Source organism: Falco punctatus (assembly GCF_963210335.1).
Source record: "Falco punctatus genome assembly, chromosome: 11".
Taxonomy (NCBI): domain Eukaryota; kingdom Metazoa; phylum Chordata; class Aves; order Falconiformes; family Falconidae; genus Falco; species Falco punctatus.
The window spans coordinates 20,627,028-20,652,214 of record NC_137591.1 but is presented as its reverse complement, the minus strand read 5'-3'; the positions used below and the strand labels follow the sequence as shown (position 1 = coordinate 20,652,214).

General features: G+C 46.4%; 1 long non-coding RNA gene across 1 annotated transcript; it reads right to left on the bottom strand.

Moving 5' to 3' along the window:
- Positions 1 to 1,327: 1,327 nt before the first annotated feature.
- LOC308071572 lies at positions 1,328 to 25,187 on the bottom strand. The gene is made up of 3 exons (XR_013931245.1): positions 13,122 to 25,187; positions 10,614 to 10,799; positions 1,328 to 3,730 (listed from the first exon to the last, which is right to left on the bottom strand). It is a non-coding gene; the product is annotated as an uncharacterized lncRNA (long non-coding RNA).

Genomic DNA, 25,187 nt, shown 5'->3' with positions numbered 1-25,187 from the left:
GAGACTTGTCAGGTGGTGTTTCATGATCTCCAAGATTCACTCCAGGAATCACTAATGAGTTAATTCATGTGTACATTATTCCATTAATTGCCTACAGTGCAGAATGTAGTATGCTCTTTGCCCCTCTCTTCTGCCTTTGACTTGTCTTCCTTTTGCATCCCTTCCCCACATGCACACACACACATGTGTGTGCACACGTATGTACACTGTCATGCTAACGTTTTGAAGTGTCATTTCATTTAGTAGCCTTGCTCCACCAACACTGTTTTGCTGACACTTTGGGCTTGCTTGATGAGAATCCCTGGCAGGCTCAAGCCCAGTATCTCCACTAGTAGTTTTCTCTTCGTGCTTTGGTTTTTTCCTCTTCATTGCTGATGATTTTTCACACTCACAATAGAACAGGAACAGGTAGTTGTACTGCTTAGAAAATATTTGCCTGAAACGACTTTAAAGCTTTTGGTCTTCTGGTAGTTTCTTACCTTATGTGAGCTAGAAAGGACTCACAGGAAGAACAAGCTGTTTTGTGAACATTAGGGGCAAAGTCTGGCAAGTCTCTGCATGTACCACTTGTACCTCTTCCGAGAAGCTGGCTGGCAGGCAGCATGCCCTTGAGCATGGCAAAAAGAACCATCAAAATCAGATCATCTGCAGGTAACATTTGACATTCTCAGCAGATGCAAGGAAGAGTAGCTATCTTCTCCTAGGCTGTTACCGTGTACTTCTTATCCTACCTACCATGAACCCTGAGGGTGAGAGGCAGTCACCTGCGACTGAACTGGTCAGCTTCTTCAGGTCTTTTGTTGCTGTGTTTTCTGGCCTGATTAACTTACTGTCCTGAAGGCATCGCATCTGGTAGCGTGGCTTCTTTTAAATACAGGACGATGCCAGGAGATCTATTTAAGTAGCTAAGCACATGTACATCATAAATGTAGCAACAAAATTGGAGCTTTTCCTAGGATATGCGGTAGTCACAGGACATCCAGCATTCCCAAGTAACTATAAAGGCATTCGTAGAGAATCAAGATTCTAATCAAGACTATAATTTTTTTACCAAAGGAGGAATAACGGGTTATAATACACAGGTTTCTTTCTCACTACTCGCCCTCTCCCCCACTCCTGTTCTGTCAAGTCCATTAACAGTTTCAGGAAATGTGTTCCCAAATGAATGTGAATACTTTCTGACTCTGACAGTCAGCAATAAATCTGTGTGTTGCAGGAACTCGGAGAAACGGCCACATTAAGGTCTCCTGCAGGACTGTCTTTAAGTCATCAGGGTAAGGCGAGGTGTAAACAGGCTGGGGAGAGAGCCACAAGGGTAAGGCGAGGTGTAAACAGGCTGGGGAGAGAGCCACAAAGGACACATTCCTGCGTTTTATAGGTTTTTCACATCTGTCTTGGGAAATCCATCCCATTCAGCGCATTTAAGAACCAAGGAAACAAATCAGAAAAATCTGGTCTATTCTGCGAACGCTGTAGCCAGTTATTAAAAAAGGGATATGAATTTTCAAAGTGTAAAAGGTTCCAAATTAAGCTCATATATTTCAGTGATTTAGTTGCGCAGTTAAGGAATTATGTATTATTAAAGAAATGCTGGGCGAGATCCTGCAACCCTAGCCCTCACAGTTTTTAGATGTGTTGTCCTATTGATTACTATTATAAAACATTGTATACTATATTTGACAAATTAGATTATGATAGAAATGCCATAGCTCATCCTCCAGTACCACATTCTTATTCACATCATATTCCTGAACAAAAAAAGCTCCCCCTGTTCAGTGTATGCTCTGCAGTCCAAGAAATACTTGAAAAAGCTGCCAAATCTGCTTGTGTGAATCCCAGTGCACCCATAGATGTTCATTGGAAAAAGAGATGTTGTGCCTTGCTAACAGACTATACAGGCAGTTTGGTTTTTGGCCTCTAGGATGAACAGACATATTATTTCCAAGGCACTGGATTGGCAACATTAATAGCTGCATTTGAAAAATCACACAGGGTTTTTAAAATACATAATTTCCTGATTTAAAATGTAATAGTAATTTGATCTCTTAGCAAAATTAAAACTAGCCTTTGTGCACAAATCTGATGGGTAGCCTGTACCCCCAGCATTGAAGCCAATGCCCATGTACACTGCTCCTTGCTCCGAAGCTTTACCTGTCGCTAGAGGAAGCCTTCTTTGCAGACAACCGTTTGCTCAGTTCATAAAACTTGGCAGGAGCAAAATGCAAGTTACCTGTCTAGGATTGCTGCCCCTCTTTGTTGTGTCTTGGAGGATGCAGGGCTTTCCACTGCGTGGCTTCTGGGAGAGGTGACTTGGCAGCTGCAGAGTGGCTCGCTGTCATTTCTGCAGACTCCCACCTTCCAGCACGTATTACTGTCATCTTTGGCTCCTCCAGCTTTGTTGTCTTTAAGCCTTTTATCTCAAGGTGGCAAAAGTGATTGCTAGATTCAAGGCAACTTATCCAAACCCCAACTGAGTGCCATCAAACCCATGCCTCATAAAACCACATTGTTTAACACAATCCAGGACTGTAGCCTTAGAAATATAACGTTAAGCATAGATATTTCCTGTCGATTAGAAGATCTTGCCAACATATTCTGTATGCATGTTTCATTATTTATCTATCATAACATGGGGCTGGGCATGCTGTTAAAATTTTATATTTTTCAACATTTTCTAGTAGAAAATATTCTTTAGATAAAATATTTATTTTATTGGCAAAGGTTTCACTTCACCAGGCTGCTCCACTTCTTTGATGAACTGTGGAAGATAGGTTTTCATTGGCAACATCTGGCAATCTGGCAGACTCTATCGGCAGCTGGATTGTAACTAACCCAGTTGCTCTGGGTCCTTCATATAATAAGGCTGCTTATGGGTCATCTGGGTTGCCTTGTCTTTGCTGTTGCCTTTTCCTTTCCTTCCTGAGGAACTGTAAGCTCTCCAGTTATTTCCAGGAGATCAGTTTCTAATAACTCCTCTCAGGTTGGTCTTCTGGGTCTTTTGCAAATGTCCGTGCTGGCCTCGCTCAGGAGCAGAGACCCTGCTTTTATCCCTCCTTCTTTCTTGGAGGTCTGAATCTGCCCATCATGACAACAGACCATCTCATTGCTATCAAGCAGTGAAGCTGGAGGTCAGCTTGGCAAGTGGTCACATACTGCCTCTGCACAAATAAAGCCCTAAACAATCTCAAGTCCTAACAGTAAACACATGCATACACATCCTCTCTCCTCTTCTAGAGTAAGCAGACTAAAGTTACCACAAGGAAATGCAATTGTTCATTTTTCTGTAAAAGAACTGCAAGATGTTAAGCTTTACCTTGGTACGCTTACTTGGATGCTTTCAGACAGCGGGTCTGGGCAATGTCTGCGAATTGACCTGTACTGAGCACTGGAACAGAAGAAAGTCCTTCCTGCTGTGGCTCAGCAGCTGAAAACTGTAGCTGTTCGGTTTGTCTGTGCTTTGCCAAATGTTAACATACCTCTGAACTCATCGGGGTTTCTTGTGGTGCTGTAGAAATATCAACCCGCTCGTGTACACTCAGCATTGCAGTGCAGTGTGTACGGGGAAGACTTCCAGTGCTCGGCAGAGAGCTGCCTTTGCACCTTACACGGCGCGGGCTTCCTCGGCGGGGACGGCTACGGCACTGCCTCCTCACCTCCAGATGTGGCAGGAGGTTCAACAGTGCCCGTCTGTCTGCATTGCGTGGGCCACTCATGTTTGGCAACCAGGACCCTTAAGAGAAAGGCAGAAAAATAGTTTCAAGCTGTTGCTCACCCATTTTTTAGGTACTATGTGATGTTCAGGAGAATCTTAATAATTTTCATACGAAGTGACTAACACAGTGGCAACCATTGACCTGCCGTCTCGTTTTTAAGATCAAACATTTTACTTCTTCAGCATTGCAATACAGTTGAAGTTGCTCCCCAGCACGACTGCCCTCAGTGGTGAGAGCTCTTTTGTTGCCTTGCAGCCAAGAAAGAGGCAGTCAGCACCGAATGCCCCAGAGACACACCACCAGCTAGAAGTAATCATCATCCTTAAGGCCATTTTTCTTACCTGTTTAGTCTAGAGACTACTTACCGTCACAGCTTTTACTTCTACGATTTGGAGACAAGTTTAGGCCTCGTCACTGAAATCATCATACTCAGTTGTTGAGAAGTATCGCTTCTCAGGCACTGAACATCCGTTACCACACAAATCAGATGGCCTGCAGGTAACAGTCACCCACGTCACTCGAGCAGGTGCAGGACACCGAATTTTCCGAGTTCAGTGAGGGAAGTCGGTGCCTTCTGTTTCTCCTATGGGTGTGCTATATTCTCTCCAGTTATTTTAGGCACAGTGAGCAATGTTGCAGTTGACAAATCTCAAGGAACAGCAGGGAGCAAGAGTGAAGAAGGCAGGGCTCCAGCCTGACGAAAGCACAGGGGCTGGGCAGCGCCTCCGCAGCAGCACCTTTCCCTGGGGGCACTGGTTGTGCGGGGGCTGCCCCAGGCCGCTCTGAAGGGCACAACGGCCACTCCTCTTTCCTTTGCTTTGGCATAGACTTTAATAATAATATTCTGGCCTCTGTGCTGCTGACAAGACCATAGGTCACCCTTTCTGCGACTTCAATGTTAAAACAAAAGCAAGCACTGCAGGATTCCTTATCAAAGTCTTTAAGAATTATGATTTATAAACCGAATCATGTGAAATGCAAGTGAAAAGACTATAAAATAGTCTATTTTCCATAAGGTAAAACAGCTAGCAGGATTGTAAACACAACCATGTCTTGACATCTGGGCTAGCACTGCAGTGATTTCCCGTGCAGTCACCTGCTTCGCAGCTGTAGGAACTTCCCATTGTAACACATTTGCTGGTTCACCATCACATGCAGAGCAGTCTTTTTAAAAAGCCCCACACTGCACTCCATGGATCTGTTCTTGTTATTGTGCATAGGTAAACCCCTTTCATAAGTTTTATGAGGTGCAAACATATATGGTATTTTATGCTACTAGCCTATTTATTGGATTAGCTTGAGGATTTGGTGCAAAAGCTTAAGATGATATTGAAAACACACATCACTTCTATTGTAGCTAAGGAAATCAGCTTTAGAATTAGAGAGACCTTGTATCTGGCATTATGTATAGCCCTTTAGCTTTTTAGCATGGCTGTTCCTTGTTGCTATAGCAACTGAATTAACCATTTCATTAATATAATGGAATAAAACACATTTATTCATTTTTGCACTCACGGGTAATCCACATTCAGCTTTCAGCATACTCGTCAAGCTGTGTCCCTTTCACCTCAGCCCCAGATATTTCCTCAGCATTGCCAAAGGGGTTTTATTTGTATTTTTCCTTGTTGGAAAGAGGGCGAGCTGTTATTTTTGAAGAACATTATAATTTTTTTTAATTAACTTCATTTCTTTGGCTAGCTTTTGCTTAGCATCCCTTAAGTGGAAAAGCAGACTTCACAGGCAGCATTAGGTGCAGAGAAGTGGTGTTCTTCGCATCAGAAAAGAATACATCACTTAAAATAATGAAACCTTATGCCTGTGATCAGCTTGTAGGCTAAACTTGGCATGATGTGTTCTACTGTAAATACTAACAGTACTCAGCTATGTATGCTGCCTGAACAGTCATGCTGCTGAACTGTGCTGTTAAAAGCAGATGGAGTGTTACACTTTTTGTTTACCTTGGTTTTAATGTTTCCCAAGCCATGCCCACATGTCATAATCGTTATTGAAATAATAGCTTAATTAAAATAATACATCTACCTATCAGCAGAAGGAAGCAGGACTACTCCCGGTGTGTGGCACGGGCAGGGGCAGGGGCAGCCCTGTTTGCACTGCTTTTCTCATGGGCTGCCATTGCTGGTGCTGCCCTTGCACTTGCTTGCTCCCTGTGACAGTGTGGCACCAGCCCTGCAGAGGACTGGGATGAGCAGGGCTTGGCTGAGATGTGCACAACACCCAGCGCTCCCCTTGGCAGTCTTGGGGTTTGGCCAGCAGTAGCCAGAACAGGCCCCATGGTCAGTGGGAAAAGCTCTTCGTAACATACTGGTGGCAGGCAGCTGCAGAGGCTACGGTGTCAGGTAGGGTACAGTCAGGAACCGGAGACCCTCTCAGCTCTGACTTGCTGCCTGCCAGTGACAGAGGGGCCACGGTGCACAGGTAGGTGCCAGTGAACCCCCAAGACTGGGTTTGCTGGTTTTAGTCTTTCTTTGTGCCAGCAGTGTGACAGTGAGTACTACACAGGCTCTTAGCTAGTATTTACCTGACTGCCCTTCCAAAGCGGCGACCAGTGCAAAGTCACAGGCCAAACCTGAGCCCGTGAAATTCATCACTATTAGCAATTCTGTATCTGAAGTCATTACAAATGAAGCAGCATACCTGACATGGGGGGGATGGGTGTTTCTTTTTTCTAATGTAACTCTAAAGTTAGTGACGTGAAACTGAAGTTTTACTCAAAACAGAGCAGATGTGTAAACGATTTTGAGAAATTAGTTAATTAACTTTGAAGGTATAAAGACTTTCATTAAAAAGACAAGGCACAGAAGTAACAGCACAATAGCATATTACCTGCTATAAGACTGTTCATTCACTGCTGTTTGAGCGAATGTATAAATCATATAATCTACAAGGGCTAGTACAGTCTATATCATTCACGCGTGCTGCCTTCCCTACTTGAATTAAATTTTAAGTGCTTCCTCCTAGGCAATTCATTGTGTAAGAAATGCCCAAAGACCCAGAAGGAGAAAGTTATGTAGCTGGCAAGGTGAAAGACGGCAACTGGCCCTGGACACAAAAGCCTAAGCACAAAGGCTCTGTGCGCATTGCAGATAGTGCTGGTGCCATATTCTCCTCCCGCCTTTGTTTCTCTTTGCATACGGAAAGCATCCTCCCAGCTGCCTGGTAACACAGAACTAAGTTAATTTTATCATTACATATCATGGTGTTGTAGGTGAAGTGTTTGGACTAGTAAATGTAACGGTTAACGTTAAGTTTTTTGGATTGGGGGTTTAGTTTTGGGCAACTTGTCGTGCCGTGTAAGTTTAGCCAGAAGACCATGCCCTGTAATGATTAACAGAGCTTGTGGCTTCCAACAGCATTGCATGCGAACACCCTGTCTCCCACACAGAGGTTGATATTGGTACAATAATTAATATGTGTTACTTTTTTTTTTTCTTAACAACTCTTTTTTATATATCCTTTAGTAGAACTTGGCACACGTTAAAAATGGCAGCTGGGTACTTCAGACATCCAGCAAATAAGACAGGAGTGACTGGGGGGCGGGCATAGCTGCGACTCATTGGGACTCCTCTTGTCTGACCATGGGGAAAAGTAACTGTTTGAAATAACCGTGTTTCCAGCGAAGCCGGGGCCGGCCTTGCCTTCCTTCCCCGTTCCCAGGGTGCCGAGCCCGCTGGCCCCTGCCCTGGCCAGGCCTTGGCGCTGGGGCTGAGGAAATAGCACCCGGGCTCCGGGGCCCTGGCATGGCCTCGGCCACGGCCGCCTGCGCGTACCACCGCGAGTGCTCCGCTAACCTCCCCGGCGCTCCGTAGAACGACGGTTAAAAGCTCGCATCCCTGGCTCCTGAGGGCTATGCTCAGGTTGATCGACAGCTGAGCAGCCAGCCGTGCCTACACCCGCCGGGCACTGCCCAGCACCTGGCACTGAGCTGGCACCATCCAGCTGACAGTGGCGGCTCCTCAGCCGAGCGCCCCGGCGGGTTTGTGAGGGCGGCTGGAGACGGCCCGTCCGCGGGAACGAGCCCGGCGCCCGGGGCACAGGCCGGCCCCGCACGGCGGGCTTCGGGCACGGGCCCCACCGAGCAGACTCGGGCACAAGCCCGCGCCGAGCCCAGCCGCGGGGCCGCCGGCAGCAGCAGCGCCCCGGGCTTCGGGCTTTCGGCCGCCGGGAGAGCGGCGGCAGCGGCGGCGGGAGGCGGGCGGGGCCGGGGCGGGCCGTGCTCCGGCGCGGCGCCAGCGCCCCGTTCCCGCGGCAGGGGGCAGCCTTCCCCCGGGCCCGCCGCGCCGCCCCGGCCCGCTGCGGCAGCGGCAGCGCCCGGAGCCGCCGCAGGGCCGGCTGCTCCCACAGCCCGCGGCCGCGCCGGGGGCCAGGCGCCGGTGCGGCTGCGGACACCCCCGCTGGGTCACGCACAGGCCAGGGCAGCCCGCAGCTGGGGGAGGCCCCGGGGATGCAGCCCACCTGCTGTCGAGTCACCAAGTTCACAGGGACAGACTTATTTTTTTTTCCCCTTGGATGCCTGCCTTCATCCCGGTTACCCGTAATACGGATTTGAGGTTTTACATCGCTTAGCGCCGGTCACGTCCCCGCGGTACCTGTGGCCGGGCGGGGTTCGGCGCCTCCCGCCCGCAGGGCCGCACGGTGCCGGGTGCCGCGGGCTCGGGCGCTGCGGCTGCGGGTGGCCCCGGCCCCAGCCCGGCCCGGCGGGGGGCTCCTGCCGGGGGTCCCGGCCCAGCCCGGCCCGGCGGGGGGCTCCTGCCGGGGGTCCCGGCCCCAGCCCGACCCGGCGGGGGGCTCCTGCCGGGGGTCCCGGCCCCAGCCCGGCCCGGCGGGGGGCTCCTGCCGGGGCTCCGTGCCACCCTAACCGCAGAGCGTGAAAGGAGAAGGGAGAGCACCGCTGTTAGCCCAGCGCTGCTGAATTAGCCAGGTGCGGCTAAAAATAGATTGGGAATGTCTATTATTACAGCCGAAAGAGTGTGACTTCGTATTACTTAAGCTGAAATGGTACTTCGCTGCATGAAATCTTGGGCATACAAGCAGCGCCTCACATGTACTTATCCGCAATACATTGTGTGTGTGCCTATATATATATATATATGTATACTTTATATATTGCACATTTCATATGTAAGTCTAGACAGATGCTAATTATTGCTCGTGGTTAAGTTTCTGTTTCTAAGCAAGACATGAGTCACTGATAAAAAGCTGTCTGTCTCCAAAGCCATCTCCAAACACTTCCGTCTACAGCAGACATAGCCTAAAGCCGAGCTGGGGATGGGAAACGGTGTTTGAGGTACCAGTGGGTGCACCCCCAAAAGCCCCAGCAAGAGCTGTCTGTACTCTGGGGTTTGCTGCAGCTACGTTACAGGGGTACCAGGAGTGGTGAACGGGGGGTTCTAGGAGTCCCTGCCCAATGCACATTATTTCTCTGCCCTGCAACCACAAAAACTGTAGATCTCCTGCTCTTCCAAGGCCTGGTCTACTCACAAGCACACAGAAAATCTCTGCGTTCAGGTAGCTGCCTTGGGGTAAAACTCATCTGCGCCATGTCCTTACACACCGACACGCACTTTCACTGCCATCGGCACCAACCTGGCTGCGTATCTGGACAAGATCAAGGGAGAGTAAGGTGACATTAAACCAAAATCACACAAGGGCCTTAACTGCACCAGAGGGGAGGTGCTATGGTTATTTTCCTACTGCAAGGACACAGTCTCAAAGCCTGACCCCCAGGACAACAGGAATCCCTTGGGATTTCTCTGTCACAGGAGACCCAGGCAGATGTGTTACCTCATCGCTCAGCCAGTAAGCTACAGCCTGTGTTACCTGAGTGCTCCTGTCCCGCAGGGTTTCATTACTTTTCAGGAGTTCCATTGTTTTAATTTCAGTGACAAATATATTGGCTGATAAGTGAGTTCCTCGCTATTGATTCAGAAGCACATTTCTGTAGCACTCCCATATTTTGAGGGGTGAATACAGGCACTTCTCTGCCCTTCATTGCTCTGAAGAGAGTAGCTCCCTGTCTCCTCACCCAGGCAGGACACGGCTCAATGTCACACCTGGAAGCTGGATGGGAAAACAACCGGAATATTGTCTCTGTTTGAAAATGGTTCCTCATCTCTCTGCCTGTCTGCTCCAAGCTGTGAGCAGAGCATGCCAAAGCCCAAACGGGCCCCATGGTCCAGCGTGGTGTGTATGCAAATCCTTCTTCTGGCTGGTGTGCAATAATTACCAGTGATTATTGCACAGTTCAGCTCATGAGTCAGCCTGGCATGCTCACTGCCTCTGAAACATCGCTTCACCCTGCACACCTTTCCTGACCTTGCACATCCTATTTCTTTACAGACGCCAGTGCCTTTTGTCAGCTTTACGCATTCATCACACCACTTGCTCATTACTGCACACCCCAAATCAAAATGAAGGTCACCTCACGCATTTTCAAAGCCCTCGGCTGTCTCAGGGCAGCATATCTCAATGACTCCCTCCGTCCTGCTAACCCTCGGCAGGCAGCCATCACCCCCCGAGCCCGTCTCACGGCATGCACTGAGCTGCTCACCCAGCCACTCCACGGTGACGACAGAGAATAAAATTCTCACCACTTAAGGTCCTTAGCGTAGATCCCAGCTTTCTCTGACCTGGCTTTTCCGCAAGGATGCCCATGGCATCAGCCAGCTGATCCTTTAAAACCAGCAGAAAACAGGGAGACAACCCCAACAGCCCATCCATGGGCTGTTTTTCTCCCTCCTCTCCTCGGCTGTTCTGCTCCCACTGGTCCTCCCTCTTGAAGAGCAGCCTGGAGGCATTTAATGTTGCTGGTATGGTGTGAGCAACCTGGCAGTTATTACACTGTACCTTTTGTTTGCATAATTAGTTGTATGTAGTGCTTACCAACAGGCCAAGTTGAGTGGCACGGACTCTGTCTAGATCAAGGCTGGCTGACACTGAAGATTAGCAGGGGAGCGTGATCATTGCTGCAGTGCACTAGGACGTGGCCCAAGGTGGCAGGTGGCTGCAGAGGGAGGATCTAGATGGTGACACCACCCCGAGCAGCCCGTGTCGCGTCCTCCATGGTTTCTGCAAGGAGTAAGGATGAATATCACACAGTGAGCCCAGCCTTTGGTTTCTGTCACAGAATACAGCCTGCTCTTAAGCACAAGTCCCTCCTTTGCGCTTGAATTGTTCAACACATGTACAAAGGGGACTGCCTTGCTACTGGGAGGGCTTTAACTCATTTGTGACTCATTTTCAGAGCCGTGCATACTGCACTGCCATTCCGGGTAGCTTATTAACGCTCTGCAGACAGAGCCCATGCCAACAGTGTGTCCGGGCAAGAGCCCAGTGTCTGCAACCTGCCCTAGCCCAGCTGCTCAGCTGCCAGGGCTGTGCACACCTCTGCCTGCTCTGGCTGCTTGGTAGCACAGCTGAGGCCTTCAGTATTTTTTCTGCTCACTGCCTTCTAGACTGGGCTGGAGTAATCCAGAGTTTGCTGCACATGTGACAGGAGAATAAAAAAACAGCGAAGAAGGTTTCCTTCTTCATTTCACTTAATTGAAAAATATCACTTTGATGCAGTAATAGCATATGCAGAATAAATGTTAACAAGCCAGCAACAAGAGTGGTGAAGCTACTCTGTCACTTCTGCTTTAGCCCTTTGGGTTCAGATGACTGTGTTGTCAAATGACTTCGTTATAGTATTTGCCAACACAGAATCATAGAATCATTAAGGTTGGAAAACACCTTTGAGATCATCAAGTCCAACTATTAACCCAGACTGCCAAGCCCATCACCAAACCATGTCCCTACGCACCACATCTGCCCATTTTTTAACACTTCCAGGGACGGTGATCCCACCACCTCCCTGGGCAGCCTGTTCCAATGCTTGACCACCCTTTCAGTGAAGAACTTTTTCCTAATATCCAGTATAAACCTCCCCTGGGGCAACTTGAGGCCGTTTCCTCTGCTTACAGAAAGGCTCAAGCACCAAGTGCATCGTGGCCTGTCAAGGCCATTGACAGTGCTAACGCCGAGGACTGCAGCAGCCAGGTGGAGAAGACACTGGCTGCGATGGCACAGGGAGAGGATACTCCCGGAGGAAGGGACCAGGACACACACTGACCATTTGACCACTTCTCCTGGCAGCCAGCTAAAAAAGATGCAGACATTATTTCCTAAACATGGCTGCTATGAATTTGGGAAGTTCTAGTGTTTACAGATGGCTTAATTTGGCAGACACAATCATAGGAGTTACTAATCCAATGGGAGTTAAAGGTTGCCAGAAGAAAAGCATGACAATTAGAGCAACACCCCATTCCATGAGTGCTTGTAACTTACTACCATTACAAATGGCATAAGGTGATTCATAAGTATCAGGTGTTTGGTTAATTATACTGCAGTTCAAGCAAGCACTGGCACCAAGGAATAAATGAACAGTGAAAATCACACCTTCCTCTGTCCCTCCCTACCCAGCTCCTTGGCTACACAGCTGGCATGACAGCAGGCTTAATTTCTTTAAATCCATGGGAAGAAAGCAACACATGAAATCTAAGCAGTGGCCAAACAGCACACAGCTGAAGAACCTGCCATGTGAAGACATAATCTCAGTGTGCGTTTAAAGCTCTTCATTCTTCCACACATTCAAAAAGGGGTATAATCTGTGCCACCAAGGGTGCAGTCACAGGTACAAAGCATAGTTCCCACCAGCTGAGCTGCAAGAAAAACCAAGGAAAGATGCCCAAACTAACGTGCATTTCCTGGCATTTGGTAATGATGTGCATGTGTACAGTTGCAGACAGCTGATGTGCAGTACCTGCTGTCTTCTAATAACTCCTGGGCATGTGAAAAGCCCAAGAGGCAGGAGTGCACACACACAAACCAGCCCATTCCTTGTTGTTTACCATTCTCCAGCTAGTACACCACCCGCCTGTGGTTTTTTTTTTTTTTTTCCAGAGGTGCTGCATCACTGGATATATATTTTGGACCCATTTTGAAAGCCAGCCTCAGAAATCCTGTAGTGTCCCTGTTATAAGGATGTTGTGTTTTCCTTTGACAGCAGCCTAGTGGTTATCTCTTATTCCCTCGCTTAAAATCTCACCTAACAAGGTCTGCTGCAGAACCTCCTGCTGCTGCAGGAGAGGCTGATTGCTAGGTCACTTAGGTGGTTGAAAGCTGGGCAAAATACTGCTGCTGGGACGGTGCTGACACGCTGGAAGGAGACATTTTCAGGGGACTGTACCTGCTGGGGCAAACCCCACTTTTGTTGAAGAAGCTTTCTCAAGTCCAAGATAGGGTTTGTTGGCATAAAGAAAAATATAGTGTGTATTTCTCTCATAAGCATCCTGAGAACATCCATTAAGGATGGAGACAAGTCAAATTCAAGTTGAGGGCAATGTATCTTACCGTAATGAAGAGCTGGTTCCTCTACAGAGGGAAGTGGTGTCTTCTAGTCTTTCCTGGTGCCCTTCTTCCTCTGTACCAAGAAGCATCATAGCTCACCTTGGGCTCAGCAGTCACCTGAGAAGTGGGAAATTGTATCATTGTCTCTGCACAAATTAATAGTTAATTAGTGATAACAGGAAGAGCTCCAATAATCTATTATGTGCATGAAATACAGCGTTTGGGTGCATCTCCCCAGAAAGTCAGTATCAGTGAACACATATTTTGAACAGACATTGAGTCAGGACTTCTCACTCCAACAAAGCACAGTGTAGCAGAAAAGGCTTCATTTCTCTCACTTTTGCTAGAAGATGTTTCCATCAGCCAGAGGGGAAAACAAATCTTAACCACAGACTTCAGCATAATAGCGGCAGTAACAAAACAAGCTCCATTATTAAACTAACTCTTGGTAAGAGCCAGATGATTTCTACTGACAATTTTGCATGCAACTGCTAGATGTAATTTGCAGAGTGAGCGCCAAATTGCCATACTAATTATTTCTGGGCTGATGTTCCCTCTGTGACATAGTGGCATTTGGAGAATGGGGACTAACCAACAAGTGAAGTGCTGAAGTGGGAGATCACTAATAGGGTTTCTGAGGAAGAGAAATACAGCAAATACCAATCTTCCTCTTCATACGCTCACTCTCAATTTGCACTGAGAGAATTTAATACACAGAACTGTTCTATCTAGTTCGTCTGTATTTTTGGCACCCTCCAAGCAAACGATGCCCGCTGGCCCCTGGGCAGAGTGCAGGTACAGCTGAGCAGGGCCACGCACCCAGGCGATGCTGGGAGCCGAGGGGGTGACCCTGGCGAGGCCTCGCCAGCCCTGAGAACCTCCAAGATGAATTTGTGTCCCTTGCTATGCCTCTGACATGTAACGCATGCACACACACTGCGGGACACAGGACACAGCTTGCTCAATTCTCCGATCTGTAATATGCTAGGGGGTGGGGGAGAGCTGGCAAGAAACTCACTTAATCCGAGTCTGTGAGCAGTTCTGTATCTGCTTTTATGCCTGCTCTCTTGCTAGCAGTATGCTCTGAGTCAGTTTTTCAAATTGGACACTTCTGCACACTGCACAATATGAGATGGAAAAGAAAAGCCTTTCTGGCGAATTATGAGGTTTTTGCTTTCTATTCTTTCTGTCTGTCTTATTTTCCTTTTTTGTTGTTGATGCAGTACTTTATCAAGTTTAAGCAGCATAGTTTCAGTTTAGCACTACAGACATGTTTAGTGAAAAGCAACAGGAAAATAAAGGAGTAGGTTTGCTTCAAAGACTTTTAGGTCATATTTTCTTCTGTTAAACAGAGAATTTAATGTGTCAAAGAATTTAAATGTGTTAAAAAGACTAAATACTGAAAGTAGAATAACCATTTAATATTTGATCGGGGAAAAAAAAAGAAGTTACCAAATTGATTTAGATTTTGAATATTGAAAAGCTGATGGGTGACAGTGAGGTTTGGCCAAGGAAACAAAGGGTCCAAAACCAGCAAGTGGCAGTGGCTTGGCTGGAATATAAATGGTGCTTGCTAAAATGTTTGTAATTCTCCATTTGCCTTGTGCATTACTGTAGCAGGAACTTCAGACTAAGTGAGATGTATTCCCAGTGGGACTACTGGGACAGCCTGGATGGATAATGCTGAGCTGGCATGAAACCACCACTAGATCAGCGCTTCATTGCAACAGCACTACAAGGATAGATTTTAATTTAATTTACACCACTGTAAGACACAGAGATCTAATGGCTGGTTTAAGCATATGGGAGGTCAGAACCAGTGATTTAAATTACATTAGCAAATACAAGCTCATCTGAGGCTGGATCTGCATAGTGTGTGTCCAGCTCTCCCCAGCAGTACCGTGCCTCCTGCAGGAACACCCCAGGTCTCCTTTGCAGAGGCTTAGGCCCTCTCTCTTAAATCTCTATTTGGGTTTATGCCTTTCAGTGCTTTTTGCTATGGGTGGCCCCTCTAGAGAAGCTGTGTGCAACACACTGAGAAAACAATGCGGAAACACACGACAGTTTTGCTGAAGCCAAGGACTGCAATCTGCTTCCAGGTTACTCTTCTTTTTTTATTTTGCCCTCTACATGCCTACGTAAACCCATAACTAACTTAGTCTGTCCCAGATAAAAAGTCTGCTTGTTCAAGGACAGCATGGACACATGCTGTCGGGCGTCTTGTTGCAGTTCCGTTCATTGAAGTCTGCACCAATTCCCTCCCTTGCCCCCCATAACACACATTGTATGTTCCTCCAGGCACTGCAACCTTGGTGGGTTCCAGGCCACAGCAGCTCGCTGCTCTGCACCTGACCCTCCTTGTGTCACAGGAGGGGCTCTGGGCTCTGCATGTCCTGCCCAGCTTCTGCCTCTCACAGCGGGCTGCCAGCACCAGCAAAGCCCAAAGCTCCCACCTCTGTCCATACATGTGCACAGAGAGCAGCTGGTGACAGACCTGATGCTGTTGGGTCTGTCACAGGGTGCCTCACAAATATTTCCCGGTGTAACTTATAACTGTACTCAGTTTGAACCAGAGATGATTCTTTGAAGCTTATTAAGTCCATTTGCATCATATGCCTACAGTGAGATGCATTACTCACAGCCGCCTGTCACCAGGAGCAGCTGTCCTCCCATCTAAAAAGGAGAAGCCACCACCCCCCAAGCAGGGCCCTGGCACGCTGGGACAGCCAGCACCACTTCAGACCCTCTGTGGTGCTACAACTGCTTCAGGGTTGCCTCGGACCAAGATGAACTCATCAGTGGTTTAGCCTGTCCAAGGCTAATCTCATTATAGATAATCTTGTTTACCACATGTACTGGCCATAAAACAAAGTTAGCTGTTAACTCTTGCTCTCCCCACAAGCCAGCCTGCTAGAGATGCAGCCGTAGAGGCTGTGTGGGGTAGCTGAATCCCTGATCCCCACCCTACAACCAGCACCGCATCCTCCAAGGGCAAGGCTGACAGCAGCTTTCCCTGTGAAAGCACAGCAGCGGTGTAGCACCAGGCTACACAGCACATCATCTCCATTCCTAACTTTCACATCCTGACATCACATCTCAGCGACAGGCCATCAACACCTTCACTGCCCGTGGGGATGCCTTTTGTGATTAAGTTTAACCCTGCTCGGTTCAGCACAGTCTCATATGAAGGAAGGATGCAAAACTTTTCCCCACTGACATCTTAAAGTTACACCTCCTAAAACACACCTCCTCTTTGCCTTCTCCACCCTGTTTTTGTAGACTGATGCAGCAGGGATGTGAGAGGGGACCACCTCACGTTGTTGGCGTCAGTCCTTTCGTGAGATTTACAACTCCCTGCTGGGGTTTCCGTGGACCACACATGCCCATGCAGGGTGCACCGACGTCGAGTTATACAGGCTGCAAATCCTGCCAGAGGCAGGTGCCCGACACAGCTCCAAGAGGGCAGACGTGGGTGCAATCAGTGCCGTGACTGCTCAGCCTCCCCTCAGAAGCAGCAGGACTGCTACTCTGCCTTGTCTTTTCTCTCCTCTCCTGTGCGTACAAATACTCCTGCTCATTTTGGGTTAATCTCAGCTCAACCACTCTGTCATACTGCCAGCCTGTTGCAATACAGGATTGCAGGACATGTTTACTGATCGTAGTTTGTGTTTGTATCAATTGGGGAAACAAAAAAAAAGTTTCTCCTAAAATCTAGGAAATCTGAGAAAAAAATACCAAAATTACTGTAATCACAATTTCAGATTTTTCTTTTTGAATCTTATCTATTCAGTTATTTTACTTTCTATCCTAACAGCTCAGCTGTGAGATGCTCAGTTCACTGCATCACCTACTGGAATCATTATGTAATGGAAATGCTGAAATTTTCCTATTCTTTTATGTCACTTGTTAAATCAGTGAGGATGGCTGCCTCTTAGAACCAACTTATTGAAAATCATTGTTTTGCTACATCAGCGTCTCCATTTATTTTCAGCAGGTTGAGCTCATGATTATTTCTAAATTAAAAGCTGAAAATGAATGTTTAAATTATTTAAGATGACAGTAGTCAATATTAATTTGAAAAAATATTTTAAAATAAACATGCAGAAATGAAATTTTCATTTCCTTTTCTGAAACAAAATTAGCCCAAATAAAACAATTTAAATTAGGTTTTTCATGTCTTTATCCAACGTAAATGCATTAAAAGCCTGTCATTTCTGTGAAACAATTTAGTTTCACCAAAACAACTTTTTTCCTTGCCAAAACCTTTTCCTTGCCCATTCCCTGACTGGCACCAGCCCCAGTCTCCCTGGCAGAGGTGACAGAACAGGTGAGCTAACCAGTGTTTGGGCTGCAAAGGGACAGGAGGACATTTGATGTTTCGCTAAAATCCTCCAGGGACCTTCTAACACACTTGCCACCAGTTTCCTCTTAAAAAAACATCCTTGGACACAATTAAGGGGAAATATGATTAAACAAGAAAAAAGAAAAAAACATCAGTTCAGGGTATGTCACCGCCAGCACCGTGCAATTGACCTCAGCTCCAGCAGCCACCGAGGTGATGCTGCTGAATGCAGGGCTGCCTGCGCGGCCGCGGGGTCTGCAGCCTGCAAACCCCCTGCCTGAGGGGCCTGGAGGGAAACTGTGCTTTCTGGACATCTCCTCAAATAACAGTAGGTTTAGAGGGAGACTCTGCATCACCTGCCTTTTCTCCCTCCACGGAGGTGCTGTGGCCAGAGCTCTCCCTGCAGCTGGCAGCACCCACCGCAGGGACGGCTTCACCCCCTTCCCCAGCACCTTTCGGTGGGGCATGGCCTCGCTGCCAGAACAGCACCCTGCTCGGTTATCGTGGGTGGGGAGCGGAAATAATGGTCCGCTGATTGCTCTTTGAACTGTGGAAATAAATGTTCCCAGGCTACACAAACACCAGCACCCTCACTGCGGCATTGCCACGGACTTGTCTATGTCCTCTGCCAATACCAGCAAGTATTTCATAAATATTCCACAAGACAACCTACTGTCTTCTGCACTGTTTCCACAGACAGCACAGTAAATTAATTTCCATCCGTAATATTTGAAAATACCTTAATTATGAATTTAGCAAGTCTGCTTGCTAACGCAGTTTTCCCTAAATTATTTCATGGTTGAGTGAGAATTCAGTCATTAAAAAGTAGTAATGAACATGTAGAGTGAAAACAAAGCTGAGGCCTTTGGAAGTCTGCCTTGCAGAGCAACAGGAGGAGGGAAAGCTCTTGTCTGTCTGGGACAATGCCTGACCTTAAGCCACAGATTTGGCATTTTGATCATCGCCGATGGAAGAAGTGCTTCCAGCCTGTGTCTCCCTAGCCCTGCTCTGCTGCTGGTCCCCGAGCACTGCACCCGTCTTACAAGCCTCCGCACTGGTGTTCGCTACTGAATTTAACGTCATGCAGGATATTACTATGCGCTGCAGCATCAGGAATCAGAAGAACATGCATAATCCAGAGCACTGAGAAGTGCAACCGAGCAATTTGTGCAGCGGGGCTAATTCTCAGAGCTGGCCAATGGTCACTTGTGCAGTGCCACACGCTGGTGCCACCTCACTAGACCTCCCCTCAGCACAGCAGTCCACCTTCCCCTCCCCACCTCTGGCTGAGTGTTTGGTCCAAGGGTGGCAGCCCCACTCCTTCAGGTATGACCCATCAGCTTTTCTTTGTGTCTCTAGTTGTTTGATTAGCACGATCTTCACACGTATTAGCTAGGTCTCAATCCGTCCTTCTCAGGCTCTCCCCTCTGCCTGATCAAAGTTACGGACGAGCACCAAAAGGCACAACAGGAAACCTCACATATTAGACTGTGGCCTCTGGTTTTGGTGGGCGTGTTACAGGGAAGAAGGTGGTACTCACGCACACAGATCCGTGCCTCAGGCCTGCTCATCCTCGTGCTGGTTGCTGCAGTCTTGAACACCTCTCCGAACAGCTGTAAGCAAGACATGTCCAGTGTGCAAGCACAGCTGGAGATCAGATCCACAGACCAAAGCGCACCCATCCATGGCCCGAAGTCACTCCTTTAATGCACCAGCAGGGGCATAACTAGATCCTCGAGTGTCTTCGGCTCTGGCAAACGCAAACACTGTGGTGCCTTCAGCCCCTGAGCGACACCTGACATTTAAAGCAGAAATGTGTTAGTTTATATACTGAGCTATTTCTAATTTTTTTTCCAAAATCCTGTCTATAATGCAGCCAAATGGCAAGGGCGATTGGTGGCAGCGATTACCAGGGAAATATTTGTAGCAATTAGTGATGGAAAGTTAGCTGTAAACTCATCCTACAGAACTTGTTGATTGAAATTTAAAGTGGCTTTCGCAAATACTGTTGTTTTCAAAGAGTGGAGACATCATTCTTTATGCTCTGTGTTTTATGCATTTGTATGCATCACACAGTAATATAACTTAGTTTATATATATTTTAAGATGCCATTCTAAAGGATGATCATACTCAAGGATGCATATACCAGATATCATGGGGATCAACTATAAGGTATTGAATAAATTGACAAAAAATGTTTTAGTTTGTACATACAGAATGAAAGGAGAGCAAGTCACAATTGTTTGCTGCTATCCTGATCATCCATCCAATAGAGACAGGAGACAAAGTTCAAAAGTCCCTCCAAGCATCTGTAAATCCAGCTATAGTTTGCAGTTCTAGAGACTTTTTTGCAAGAGCAAACCATTTAACAAGCACTGTGAATATGCCAGAAAAGTTGCTTTCTCTATTACAAACGTATTGCATTGAATTTATCTCTATTTTCTTTCCTTCAGCTCCAGCAAGGAACTTAGATCTCCATTGAGTTAAAATTAGTTATTGCTGTCAAATACCAGTTAGAAAACACCAGCATTTTTCTTTCCCCATCTTAGCTTTAACTATGATTTTACATGTGTCTTGGTTGCCACTGAGAGATCTGAAAAATTCTGGATATTCAAAGGAATTTCACTGGGAACTACTATGGTTTTCTTTGCAGGTGTTGCCCCCCTCCTTCACTCCCTGTTTATTAGCTATTCCAGCAAAACAGTAAAGAAACAGGAGAAGAAGTGGCCCTGGCAAGATGCAGATGAGCTCAATGCTTAGCATTCACTACCTTGATGTCTTCCCCAGGTGGAACGGGAAACAAGGAGAGAACGATGGACTTGCTTGGTGAGTAGGACAGGGGAGACGACAGGGATTGCTACTGATAAAATTTTCCTTCTAGAAATTCAGAAACAATTCTGCACCCTGACCATTAGAGCCCTGCCACGTGGTATAAAACGATGGGTTTAGAGACTAACAAGTGAGTCTCACGAGGACAACTTTCAATTTTAAAAAGACAAAAACAGGAAGAAATTATCTCGTATACATCACTACCCTGGCATCCCTCATTCATAAACGCTTGGGCATAACTGCTCATCTGCCAAGGTGCACCATCAGCACTGCAGACCTGAAGAAAAATGTGAGAGAAACTACAGGAACAAACCTGGAACTGACGGCAGAGTCAGGGACTACAAACGGCTGAAATAAGAGACCGTGGCGAGATTCAAAATGCAGGCTGAGCCCATTCAGCTCTTGCAATCAAGTGTTTACTGTCTGCCGCAGCATCACTCTGCTCCCATCCTTGTTCCCTTCATTCTGAACAATGCAATGTTTCAATCTTCTTTAAATTCAAGGACACCAAGTCCCTGAGTGCCCCGCTCACTAGCACTGAATAGGAAAACAAACCTGCCCGGCCTTAACAGCATCTTAGCTTACGTCAGTGATGCAGAACATATTGCTTCAAATGCATACTCTTCTAGGGGTGCCATCCATCCACGCTGACAAGAAATGGAGCGTTCCCTCCCTTTATCATGTCTGAGAGAGAGGAATGTGTGAAGCAAAGCTAAATGTGTGAAATGCAAATACAAGTCACTACATTCTGGTAATACATTTCCTATATATTGTCTAGGAGTATTGCAGGGTTCCGGCTCGGGGATGCTAATCTCCCCAACAGATGGCACATCGCCCCTACCTACGTAGAAAAAGACATGTTTCTGGAAAAGCAAAGAGGCAGGAGCAACACGCAGCGTGCGAGGGGGGCAGAGTGCCACCCCTCCTATTCACAGCATGAAGCAGCAGGGCTGGGGAACACAGCGGAACTACGAGAGCTCTATCCCAGGTGTTGTCTCAAAGAAGGTACAAGCCGTAGGAATATTTTTTTTTTTAAAGGAGAGAGTCTTGGGATTTTTTAATTGGCAAAGTCTTTTTTAAAAACAATGTTTGATTAAGTACGTAATAGTACACTAGTATTACATAAAGTGGAGATTTGCATCTACATTTTCTTTCCACACAAATACTTACGCATATATGTATAACACAAATTTCATATATAAGAAGAGTTTCCCACATCTGGGCAAGGCAGACACAGACAAGTATAGCTGGTATTCCAGCAGTTCTATTGGGATATCTTGTTTTGGGCCAACATGGCTATTTTTCAATAATAAATTAAGCTGTAACAGAGCACTATTCTTAGCTACATGCATTAGGCTTGGTGGCACTGCACCTATTTAAAACAAAAAAGTCACGACTGAACTGGAACAGTTATAAAAACTTGGAGCTTATAAAAGGCCCGATCTGAACCAGCTGTCCTTTCTAGACATTTCCAGTTGATGACATTACAATAATGCATTCTTTCTTTCCCAAAAGGATTTGAACACACTATTGAAGTGCTTTGTATGACTGCAGTACCATAGGCCTTTACAAATACATCACGAGCACCTGAGAAGACATTGCAGAAGAACAAGCGTGCCTGGAGTCCTTACTGGGGCGACCTCACGTGTACCCAGACAAATGCTTGGCGAGGAGATGCCATCCCCAAGCGGCAGGTAGCCACAAGGACATGGTCTATTCTTCTGCAAGTCACTAAGGTCTCCTTGGAAGATAGGTTTTCACACACAAACCAGCCATTTGGGAGTGGCAGGAGCAGTGCATTGAGCTCACATCTTACCCCTGACACCGCTCGAGCTCCAGCCAGCGCCTGCCCCATTGCAGGAGCACCTGCATCGCCCCTTGCTCTGCTGCACTGCTTACTGCCGCAAGGTAACTGCAGCACCTGCTGTCCCTAAGCGATGGCACTGCAGATTGCCACAGAGCCTGCGGTGATTTGATATCTTTGAGGTATTGATACTGACAGATTTATTTGAAATTGGTTGGTATAGTTGAAAAGTTCACAAAGAGGAAAAGCGGTGAGTTAACAGATCCATAGCACGAGCGTAGAGATTGAGTTTCCTTAGGAAACCAAGCTTCAGTAGCAGTACCGCTATCATCCCTGAAGAAATTGTGTGAGGATGACTTAATTATTGTAAAGTATTTGGGGATCCAAGAATTTTGCTGGTGGCAACTTGAGAAATATCAATCATTTTTATCCAGTGGAAATTATTATATTTAGTTTGTGAATGGGGAAAAAAAAAATATGACACTGTCAGTGCTTTGAGACTTTTTTCTATGGTATGTTTGAAGTCTTTGGTGCATGGAGGGCCAAAAAATCCTGGTGCAATCCCTGTGATCTATAAAACTACCGATAAGAAATAGCAAATGTAATAGCCAGTCCCAGTAGAAGCGCAGGGGGCCTTCTGACAGAGCTGACTTCATGCATTTTGCCACAGACTTGAGGAAAAGTTGGTGGGGTCTTTCTTACCATTTCTTACTACGAACTGGAAGCGTCATAGTCCCTTGCAATCTGCTTGTGATTTATTCTCTGCATAGGTGCAATCTGACCAATCCCAAATGTCCTTCCACAGTATCACGGACATACTAAACAAGTATAACACTAATACTAAAGCCTACTTTCCTAGTAGATTATTAGTAAAGTACTATTTTGCTTGTTCAAAATGTGATCTTTTTTTTTTATTTCCCAAATAGTGTTAATAAAGTTACCCTGGACTGGCCAGCTTGCAGCCTTTTGGATGCTGAGCTACACAAAGGAAGGCCAGGGGCTGGGATACAGCCTGAGAAGTACACTGCGAGCAGAAAAGTGAATGTCAAATTCAAACCTTTAAGGAAGGTTATTTCATCTGCAAGGTAAAATGAACAGGACAGGACCCTGATAGTCCACATTTTTACTGGTCTGCACTGCAGTTAACCTAGGAAAGAGTTGCATTGTCTTGGCTGAATTAGAGCAGTCTATCAAATCACTTATTTTATAACTAAATTTATCCAATTTTACACATGAAGTTTATTCCTGAAATCAAGGATAATGTGGTGTCTTAGGCTACATCAGAAAAATTAATCATTAGCATCATTTAAAATTGGATTTGCACAACAATATGGCTTCTATTACACCTGGAGATATTCTCTGTAAACTCTTGATATGAGCTGGAAAACACCCACAGAGAATATTTCTGCTTTAAATACTGCACTGAGGTCTGGATCCACCCGATTGCTCCGGACTTACTAGGATTGAACCTGTTGCAGCTGTCACCTAACTCCTCCTGTAGGTATTGCACTCCAAAAGTCAGTCTCCAAAGCTCCTTACAGCCACTAAGCAACACTGAAGATGGCTCCTAAAATTTCACGATACATTTTCTAGGCATGCAAAGGTCATCTGGGCAAAGATGTAACCACCTATGTCCTATCAGGTTGGGATGTAAAACATGTAACTCTCCCAGATTCCACAACATGATTTTTCTGCCTGTCCCATTTTGAAGATAAAAATTGTATTGAGGAGATTCTATAAAGAAAACAATTTGCATATGCCAACCCGCTTACAAGTCTCTGCTGCTGCTCCTAAAGGCCACCAGTGTCTCAGCTTGATCCAATTACTGCATCGTACAGCTTATCACACCAAACATTTTCTCTTCCTCCTTTTCTTCAGAGCTGAGCCTCATTAAGGGGAAATATGACAGGGCCAGTCAGTGTTAAATCCAAACTCTCGGGTTAGTTCTGTATTTGGAGGCAACCTTAGGTTGTGTGAACTTTCATTCAACACAAAAGCAGCCTCCTGGTACTTGCACTCTTTAATGGATTTGTACCATTTACAGTAGCTGTGCTTGTCATGTTGTTTTCCCTCAAAGTTTATCTCTAATAAAGATTATTATTTATATATGTGCTTGCATATATACATATACTTATTTCCTTGAAATGTCTTTCAGCACTCTGGTAAAACACCAGGAAGACATTTTTCAATCCACTGACTGAAAAAAATCCCTGGTTGTTGTTTTGTTTGTTTGTTTGTTTCACTCTGCTATTCCAAAACGTCAGAAATATCAATGAAATGATGCTTGAAGTGAAAATGCAGCAGTATCCTATCTTTAAGCTTGAATCATTCTGAACAGACAGAGGTCCTATTCCCTTAAATTCTGCCTGTCTTTCAATTTTAACTCTCTTGTACAGCCTCTCAGACACAGAACAGGAAATAAACTGTAGTTTTATTTCTCTACAAAAATGTTAAGAAAAATGAGTACTTTAGCTTCTCTGTGTCAGAACATTTCCACTGTAACATTTCAGCATAAACACAGAGAAATGGCTTACATACTAATTTAATTCCTTGTTTAAGACATAAAAGCAAGGCTTTCAACAGTGATGCACTTCATGTACTTCAAACCTGTAGTGAAGTCCCATGACTTGCTGCCTTGACCAGGGCACTTCAGAGTGCTTGTCCACAGGGAGCCCCCTCCCTGCTGCCGCCTGGGCTGGGGATGCTCCCCGCCGCTGTCCCGGGCTGCCTAACCCAGCCCTGCCAGCTCCCCACTGCTGCGGCAGATCCCACCTCTGCTCAGCAGGTCTTTTTCCACCATCATCGCCTTTCAGAGCCATCTCGTGCACTCAGCTGCCTCCTAGCTTTTTCCCGATTTCAAAAAGTTTCAGTTTTCACTAGAGAACTGCTAACCGGTTTTAACTGAGATTAAGAAACAGCAAATCACAGTTTTTCGGGTCCTGAGAAGTCCATTTCTAAAATTCCTCTCAAGCCTTGGACTCATTTAGCCCAGAGCAAGCAAAAGAAAAGCAAGGAGGTGTAGGACCTCAGCACTGTCAAGCCTGACCCCCCCGGCAGGGGTTGGCACCCATCCTGCGCTTGGGTGCTGGGATC